The sequence below is a fragment of the Lygodium microphyllum genome, chromosome 3, assembly GCF_053477565.2.
Source record: "Lygodium microphyllum isolate KBCC chromosome 3, Lygodium_microphyllum_v1.1.10, whole genome shotgun sequence".
NCBI classification, from domain to species: Eukaryota; Viridiplantae; Streptophyta; class Polypodiopsida; order Schizaeales; family Lygodiaceae; genus Lygodium; species Lygodium microphyllum.
The window spans coordinates 84891747-84902307 of NC_141137.1; positions in this window are offsets into that span (position 1 = coordinate 84891747).

A 10561-nucleotide genomic window follows, 5' to 3' on the forward strand; every position below is an offset into this window, starting at 1 on the left:
GAGGGTCCTCTTGTAGATGCTACAAGGATTTCATGTGACCATGTTGATCTCTTAAATACTTTATGATATAGATAAATGATTCTTGAATCAATTACCCTTCTATCTTGGAACCTCAAGCCTTGCCTCTTGTAACACAAAACACTTAGGAGTCTTTGTGAAGCATTCAAGGAAAAACATCCACTTATTGTGTACCATGCCAACTATAGCTATCTTGTTCACAAGGTATGTTAGCAAATGCACTTGATTGGTGAGCATACATGTGGAAAAGCACTTCTCTATTAGCATAACCACTTAAATGGAGTTTTTCTTTGATCATATGGATTTTCTTTTGTAATCTCCATTGTACTAGTTGCTCAAACTTGTATAGCAGGCTTACGGGGTTAGTAGTCCTATGATTTTGATTGGAAAAATAAAATAGAAACACAAAAATAAGAAAAATAATACCTTTTTAAGACAATATCAAGTCACAAAAGTAAGGCATGCAAATTTATGAATACATATTGTGATAATCATGAGACTTTAATCTACTTTGCCTATTATCCTTAGTGAAAGCTCCACGCAAATTATGCATGAGATCAACCAATGTACAAATCTTTAAGATAATGTTATTATCTTATGCACCTCAACTCTTAGCAACTGTTCCTTAACCTTATGAGATGCTCCAACAAGAGGCTTCCAACATTCTTGGATACAATAAGATGGTTTATTAATAGGACATAACGATATGGCAAGGTGTGAAATATGAAAAGTCTATTTATTCCATTTGGCAATGTCTTACCAACTTGCATCCATAAGGTCTTCCATTCCATAGCTAACATGTTCTTTTGTGATCTTCCAAGAAAGTTGGAGTAAAGCTTATTCTCCCCTAGAAGAAATACTTAGCGACCTTCATATATCATCTTCTTCATGCATATGATCTTCATGCTTATAGCATTGGTCCACACACGGGCAACCATGGTGTAGCTTACCATGAGATCTATATAGTTTGAGGCTTAGCATAGTATATTTAGAATAAGTATGCTATCGCTAATTACCATCAACTATTCAAGAATGAATAGGGCATATGGTGCATATCTAAGCATCCTCTGCATGTAGAAAAGTCATGCATGGGCCACATTCAAATTCCTCAAACCAACATATTTCCCTCTCAATTGGCACCCCTATTCTATCACTTACTTGACCACCTAACCATAATGCTTGAAGCTCCTCAATTAGAGGTTGGAGATAAACATTCAAATTGTTCACCTTGTACTACTAACTAAGATTTACTAGACTAAGAATTAGATGGCTCACCTTGATTTTGAGCCATGGAGAAATATTATATTTTACTCAAACCATAGGCACTATATGTGGTTACTTGCCCTTCTAGCCAAAAGGATTGGTTCCATCCATTGCAAAGCCTAGTCTCAAGTATTGAGGCTTCTTCTCAAAGTTAGGGAACTTCTCCTTAATATGTTTCCACACTTTGCAATATATAAAGAAATGTAGTACACCATTTGAAGATCAATTTTTGAAGTGCCAAGACATGAGGACCACTAAATTCTTTGACCTAAACATGTGTTGGATTTGTGATATAAGAGGAAAATGACAAAGCACTTTGACCAACAGTATCTCACCTTACAAGTCATCACAATATCATTATGCACTATGTTTTGGATATAAACTCAACTTTGCACAATTTTCTCTAAAAAGAATTTTCTAAAACAAATGCAATCATTAGGGTATCACATGGATGTTCTGAGTGATATACAAATTGGATTTGTTGCCAAAAAATGATATTTTATTAACTTTAATTAGAAATAATTAATAACTTTATGAAACTAAACCATGTAACATTGTGGTGTATGCTATAAACATTCAATTATGTACATGAATAAGGCTATCAAACTTGCATCACTCCATCCATAAAGAGATTGCAAGTGATTTGCAAGTTCATCACACGAATAAAGATGCCTTTAGCCTAGATATTGTTGATCCCTCATAGAGTGGTATATTTGCCTCCTTCTTCAAGGCATCAACAAAAGGGTCATTGTGCTTGAGAAATCATCTATCATTTGATTCATATATGGTTTGATTGCATCCATATCTACCTTAATTAACTCATACCCATTCCCTCTACTAGATGCCTCCTTTTATGGTTGTCCTCTTTGAGAAATTGTGAATGTTAATACCTCCTTGATACACCTACCTACTACCTTTGAATGTACCTCATTGATGAAAGATCCTAGCTCTTCATAAAAACTCCTCATTGTATGGTTCATGAACTTTTCGTTATAATCATTGAATAAGTATCTATGAATTCTTATACAATAGAAAAAGTCATGAGTCACACTAAAGACAACAAGCTAACTTCTCACATGAGTTGATTTAATTGGGAGGCATCAGATGTTCCATAATGTCATATGTGCTCTGAGGTAAAGTGACATTGTTATCAAGTAGTTGCCTTTGCAGTGGCTAAATACTATCTTGGAATTGAGAATGTCAAGACATATCATGTTTTGACAATGTAATCAATACCACCTTGTTTGGCCTTTCTTTCCTAATTTTCAATCCATACTCATTTTCAATCAAATGTGGCTACAAGTACCTATAAATAATGGATTCCAAGTCATGAGTGGTTGATGTGCAAAGTTCCTCCACATGCATTGTTGTGCAACCCTTCCAAATCTTCAATAATGTGGGAGGGTCACTTCTCTTTTGTGATATTATCTCCTTTGGCATCTATCATTTTCTTCGATGGATATATATTCATTACAACATACAATGCAAGGCTAAGAATACAAGTATGGATTGCTTGGGAACATAGCATAATGCCTCACAACCAAAGACACACTAATGAGCATAAGATGGAGGTTTTCCAGTCCATACCTACTCTGCAACTTGGCAATCACTAGTAGTGCAAGGGGATTGGTTAATTAAGTATATGGCAAGAGTAACTACCTCTATCCAAAAGTGCTGTGGTAAGCCTGCTTGGCTAAGCATACTACGGACTCTCTCCTGAATCGTCTTGTTCATGTATTCGGGTAACATCATTCTAGGGAGGGGTGTAGGGGACTGTTAACCGATGCTTAATATCTCTCTCACTACAAAACTACTCAAAAGCTTTCAAGACATTCAACCCCATTATCAGATCTTAAGCATTTTAGCCTATGGTTCTCAACAAGAGCAAGCCAACACTGAAAGGTAAAGACATCCAACTTCTTGTTAATAGGGTAAGCCCAAACCTTATGTGAGTATTCATCAATGAAAGTGGCAAAGTACTTCACACCACCTAGTCACTAATTGGGCATGGGACCACATACATCCGAATGAACAAGAGCCAAAGGCTTACCCATGTGCTTCATGCCAGATTTATTGTGTGTATTATGTGTCTGCCTTCGATATAAATAATGATCACAAGACTCAAAACACTTATAGTCGAGGGGTAGAAGATACTACAAAATGGTAAGCATTTTCATTCCTTTCAAAGACACGTGTCCAAGGCAATGATGCCAAAGACATCCAATTTTTGGTTAATAGGGTAAGCCTAGACCTTATGTGAATAATCATCAATGAATGTGACAACGTACTTCACACCATCTAGTGACTGATCGGGAATGGGACTGCATACATCTGAATGAATAAGAGCCAAATTCTCATCCATGCGCTTCATGCCAGACTTATTATGTGTACTATATGTCTGCCTTCCATATAAACAATGACCACAAGACTCAAAACACTTATAGTCTAGGGACAAAAGATACTACAAACTGGTAAGCATTTTCATTCCTTTCAAAGACATGTGCCCAAGGCAATGATGCCAAAGAGATACATGTGGAACTGTAGCCACAACCAAAACACGATCAACTAACCTAGACACAACCAAAGGATAGAGGATACTAGACTTAGCACCACATGCAATAACAAGATTCCCATGGGAAATCTTCCATGATGGATCACCAAAAGAGACAACATAACCTGCATCATCCAAGGTGCTAGTAGAGGTAAGGCTCTTTGTGAGAGCCGATACATGATGTACATCATGAAGAGTGAATATGTTGCTTGAACCACAAAATGCAGCTGGACATCACCAATACCAACTATCTCCAATGCTAAGTCATTATCCAAATAGATAGATCTAGTCATACTATGGTGGAAGTGAAACCACTCTCTATGAGAAGTCACGTGAAAGGAAGCCCTTGTTGAATCTATCAACCAACATTGAGGATATCCTGAAAAAAAGCATCACTCAACTATGAAGCATTCAAAGAAGAGGCTACCAAGATAAGATCATAAGATATATCAAGTTGCACTACATTAATCTCCTCAATCTTGACACTAGATTTGCTAAGCATAATGCTGTGATCATCATTCTTGTCCTACACTTTACCCTTTTCCCTTTCCTTGCACTTGTCTTCATGCATCTTATGGCATTGTGACCAAATATGACCCGCTTTCCCTCAATAATGACAAGTAAGACTAGACTTACGGTCACTGGATTTACTACAAGTTTGTCCACATGTCCTAGAGTGAGAGATGTTAGAGTCTCTACCACAACTGTTTCCATCTTGCCAGCCTCTCATAGTCAATGCATGTGATGGATGGGAAGCATCCACTTTCTTTCGGTTCACCTCTTTTGTCAAGAGAGCACTCTCAACATCTTGCAATTTTAGCCCATCCTTAGCACATAGATCCATATGGCACATAGATCCGTATGAAAAGTATCTCATGACTCATGTAGAGTACCAAGTAGAAATAAAGGATGCAAAGTATACTTGAATTGAATCTCTTGTGAAGCTAAATGGAAGATAATGGAGTGAAACTCATTCAAGTGTGTAGACATAAAAGTCCCTTCCTTCATGCAAAGGTCCATCAACTATTTTAATACATTTGAGATGCAGAAATTTGCTTGTCATAAAGATTCTTAATCTGAGTCAAAAGCTCATATGCAGTTTGATTTTCAATTACAATATTATAGTGAACCTAGTTAGAGAGTGATAAAATGATAGTGGACTTGTATAGCTCATCCACCAGTTCATCCCAATCCTCGACTACAATGTTTTTCAATTTGACACCCCCATTTTGGAGTGGCTAACCTATAATTTTTGCACTAAAACTTGCCATATCTGAGTCTTTCAATAGCTGTAATTGGTCCAATACAGTTTCTCAATGTTGAAGATAGCACTATTACAATGAGAGCAAGCAAGTACAAATAAGGGTAAGACAGGATGGTATAATACCCTACAAATCAACCCTAAGACCATTGCTAAATCAAGTGGGAGACATGAGATACTTCCAAAAGTAATGAATTGTCCACAAACTGTAAGCAAAAGACTATCAAGTCCAAGTGACCTTCCTCAAATAAAATGCATAGAACTAAAATGACAAGTTGTTGCAATAAATTGCAGCAATATGCAAACAACCAACTATGAGCAAGCAAGAAGGAAAAGCCCATGAAAAATTAGCACTGAAGATTGTCACATCTATAGTGTATCAGAAACCATATATGCAATAGGCAAGACATAATGCACAACGTAGATCTCAAAGATAAATGAAGAGAATTTCCAAATGCATAACCCATTGAGCAAAGCTCAATACATAACCCAAAAGCACATATGTACCAAGTCCAAGACAAAAGATCAAATTAGCCCATGGTAGGGTAACTACATCCAATAAATATCAAGAGAGCATGTACATGTCACAATGAGACCCACTATTTCATTGTAATAAGCTCAAGATCAATTGCATAAACCAAATGCCATGTAGTACATCCAAGTGTCAATGTGGCTTAGTACATAAAGTCGTGTAGCTCCCATTGAAGCAAAAGTCGAATGAAAATGAGTAAGAAAAGCTCTAAACATCATGTGAATGACATCTAAGTATCCAAGATCCATAGAGCATATATCCAAAAGCATTGAACCCAAGTAGTCTATAAGACGCTGATTGTAGTGTCCAAGTAGCATCCAAGGATAGGAATGCTAGCTAATATCAAAGCACCCAAGCTCCAATCTCAGCTTAGGAGCATGTCATAAACATATCCATAGGCATACATGACAGCCAAAGTGTTAGTACATCCAATATGTGGTACCTGAGTAGCTTCAAAGCATAATGAGCATAATTTTTATCAGATAACTACTTGTTGTTCACTATGAACAACAAGGATATGATAGTCAAAATTGAGTGAATGCAAGCTCAATCAAAGCCCAAAGGCATTGTAAGACATGCGTCAAGCATCCCCAAGTGTCAAATGAACATTCGAGCATGAATATCAAGCCTCAGAAGCATCGAGTGACAAGATGCATATGCTTTTCCAAATAAAGGACATTCAACCCTATTATTACAACAACAAAATATTTGAGGAAACTGATCCAAATGTGTGCTCAAATCAGCCAAAAAGCATAACCATACCATCCAAGCATAAAAATAACATCCTCGAAGCATCAAAATAACATCCTCGAAGCATCAAACATATATTATGAATTTTAATGTTTGTTGTCCAAAGTAGAACAACTCTATTTTGTGTAAAATAGAGAATAGAATACTACACAGAATATGAGTACTCAAATTTGTAGCTCTCGTCATGCTCTTTGTTTTTACCTATAGAACACCTAAATTTGATATAGTATGTAAAAGTAATGGCTAAAATACGACAGTGCTATCAAGTTATCATAATTGTCCACGACTTCTATAACATGCTCCATTTCCACTCAAAATGGATAAAATGGCTACTCCTTAGCTCAATAAGCACTCAAAAAGGCTTAGTTAAGCCTTGGGAAGCTCCTCAACAAGCACAAAGCAAGCTCTAACAAGCTAGAAGAAGAAAAGACTCAATGCATATCTTGAGAGAAAAAAACAATGGCTGCCATGAAACCTAGAGTTGAAGCTTTGAATTCGAGCTAATTCAAAGGATGAAGAAGCTCCTTGAATGGTTGGCTCTAATATCAATTGAAGGGAGTGAGCTTGGAGTAGAAGCATGTGAGCAATAGAGCAAGAGCAAGAGAGAAAGAGACAAAATATGTGGAAACTCTGACAGTCACAATGTGTCCAACCTTCCCTTTATTCAAATGTCATTGAAAGAATAAAGAATGAAGTGACGGTGATGGGCACTCGCTACCTGCGGGTGTACAAGTGTGGGTACTATTAATATAGTAATACATGGGAGGCTAGGTACAAGCACCTTTATCCCCAACAACTATAGGCCATGTATGTCATGTGTCTTCATTGGAAGCTTCTGAAGAAGCATTATATGTAGATGAATGGTTGGCAAATGAGCACATTGACTAGAAAATCTAATTGAAATGATCTTATCATCACTAGAGATGTGTTTCTAGTGGTTTATGTAGATGATCTTATCATCACTAGAGATGATGAAGAGGGCATTGCTGAAATTAAATCATGTTTACAGGCTGAATTCAGAGTCAAAGACCTTGGTGAACTTAAGTACTTTCTTGGGATTGAGGTAGTCTCTATGCCTCAAGGTATATAGCTACTATAGAAGCAGTATGCTCATGACATGTTACAGAAGTATGGTATGGCTGAATGCAAGCCTATGGAGACACCTCTTGATCAGAATGTCAAGCTGCAGATTGATGTTGGGAATGACATAGAGAATGTGACCATGTATCGATAGATGGTGGACATCTTGGTATACCCGTCTTGACTTATATTATACAGTGGGGTTGATTAGTCAGTTTATGTAGAAACCTTGCAAACCACATTTAGATGTAGTCAAGAGGATCATGAGATATGTAAAGGGTACTATAGATTATGGGTTGTTTTATGCATATGGAAAATCTCTTGACTTGACAGGGTTTACTGATGCTAATTGGGCTGGTTGTGCCTATGACAGGAGGTCAACCAGTGGTTATGCATTTAGATTGGGCAGTGGTATGATCAGTTGTTGGCAAAGTAAGAAACAACCTACTGTTGCATTGTCTAATACAGAAGCTGAGTAGAAAGGAGCTGCCTTAGGGGCTTGCAAAGCAATTTGGTTGATGAAATTGCTAAAAGACTTGGGAATACAGGGGGAAAGCAGAGTGAGATTACATTGTGATAATCTCAGCAGTGTTATGTTGGTTATCAATCCTGTCTACCATGCTAGGTCCAAATATATTGAGGTTCACTACTATTTCATCAAAGAAATGGTTCTTACAAGGTAGATTGACTTGATTCATGTGAAGACTAAAGATTAGGTAGAAGATATATTTACGAAGTCTCTTGGTTAAGAAAAATTCATATGTTTCAGACAGCTACTTGGAGTTTATCAGATGGTTTGAGCTTGAGGGGGGGTGTTAGAATATTAAGCTCCCGTTACTCTTCAGTTAGTCTATCTTTATGTGTGTGACTGACATTAGCTAGATACAGCTGTACAGGTGTGTGACATTCAATAAGTTGGTATAGTCAGTGACTTAACCACAGTTAGTCTTGGTTAGTCATACCTATGTGTGTAAGTCTCTTTCAGTTCGTATGATGGAAGAATAATGAAAGAAGAACAACAATGAGATGAGGCTCATCTTCCTCTCCACTCTGTCTCTCTCCCTCTTTTCCAATACTTTACTCTAGCTAGCATGGTAGAGGCGGCAAAGGCCTTGACTCTTTTCGAGGTCGAGGAGACACTCGAAATACTTATAGATAGCAGCAACAGAATGCCTAGCATGGCACGAATATAGAGGGCCAGCGTGGATCTGGCAATTTTCAAGGCATAGGGAGATTCCCTAGATGTAGAGGAGGATCCTGGCAATCAAATGATTAGTCCAACAGGGACAAGGACTGCCATTATTGTGGTAGACACTACAAGGATTTGAGCTAGTAGCGATGCCGACTAGCGACGACGGGTAGTGGCGTCGCTATTGACGTCACTATTTGCGTCGCATTTGCGATGCATATAGTGACGCAAATAGTGACACAAATAGCGACGCTCCACAGGGAAAAAAAGCAGGCCGAAACCGAGCGCGGTTTCATTTTGCGTTTGCGGCTTGTGTGTTTTGAGAGTGAGACCGAGGGAGAGAGCGACCGTCATGAGAGAAGGAGAGGAAGAAGACTTGCCGCTGCCGCTGTCGCCGGCTGCTGCTGTTGTTCGTGAAGGAGAGGAGGAGCCTTCATCGCAAAGAGGAGCCGCCCCACACTCGCCATATCTCATCGGTGAGTCTCCCTCTCTCTTTCTTTTGCTTGTTTAAGGTTTAAATCACTTTCTCTTTTGCTTGTTTAGGAGAGGAAATGAGAGAGAAAGAGAGGGAGAGGGAGAGAGAGGGAGAGAAAGGGAAAGAGAGGGAGAGGGAGAGGGAGAGGGAGAGGGAGAGGGAGAGGGAGAGGGAGGGAGAGTGCATTCTCTCTCTCCCTCTCCCTTTTGCTTGTTTAAGGTATAAATCACTTTCTTTTTTGCTTGTTTAGAAGAGGAAATGTGAGAGAAAGAGAAAAAGGGAGGGAGAGGGAGGGGGAGGAAATGAGAGAGGGAGAGAAAGAGAAAGAGAGGGAGAGGGAGGGAGAGTGCATTCTCTCTCTTCCTCTCCCTTTTGCTTTTGGAGAGTGTTAAGATATATTGTGAGAGGGAGAGGAAATGCGAGAGAAACAGAAAGAGAGGGAGGGAGAGGGAGAGAGAGGGAGAGAAAGAGAAATATAACATATATTGGAATGAAACCTATTGTTGATTATGGTAATGGTATCCACTTTGTTTTTTTTATGGGTACCATTACATCGACTCCTTAAGAGGGCTAAAAATTAGACATACACTTTATAAAGTCTAATTAGGAGATTTAAGATGCATGATAATAGACTTATCGATAATGGTATGCAATGTGCTTTGCCATGGGCCACGTACATTGGTGACTCTTTAAGATGGCTTAAAATTGGTCATGTCCTTCATAATGTCCAAGTAGGGGATCTAATTGTGATATGCATAATTCATTGTTTTTGTATTAACTTTATAGGCATAACAAATTAGAAATCGTGCCAACTAGTCAACGGAAGGACTAAAACAAAATGATACCCTAGCTAATGGACATTACGAAAGTATTGTTATAGAAGAAGAATCCCTTAAATTGAGTATAGGATATTTTCTCTCAGGTCTTATGACTATGAGTAGAATCGATTGAAATAAATTTTATTACTATAGTTGATAAATTTCATAGATGGCATTAATTTTAATACGCGATCCCAGGACAAAAAAACCACATTTCTAAGATGCTTTTTGTTGAGACTGATTTATTATTAGACTAAGAGATCGTCAATGATGCTCATAAATGGATTACTTATACTCAAAGCCCTCTAGTGCTATTTTTTACAATAACTAATAATTATGTACCGGGACAAACAAATCCTTGAGCATGATATAGGGCTGAGATATAACATCAATAAATCTCTCAACTACTATGTACAATGCAAGATTTATGGTCAACTTGCAACTTGACATACATCTCCATAAAGCTATCCATTTGAGCCTCGTTTGCTGTAATGTAGATAAGATGGAAAAGGAAAAATGTCTTATTGTCCAAGATCGCGAGGCGTATCTTAATTAGCATGTCCCATGTTCTTGCTCTCAATGCAAGTTGGCGATTAGACGAAAACGCCGATTGTCTATAGAACA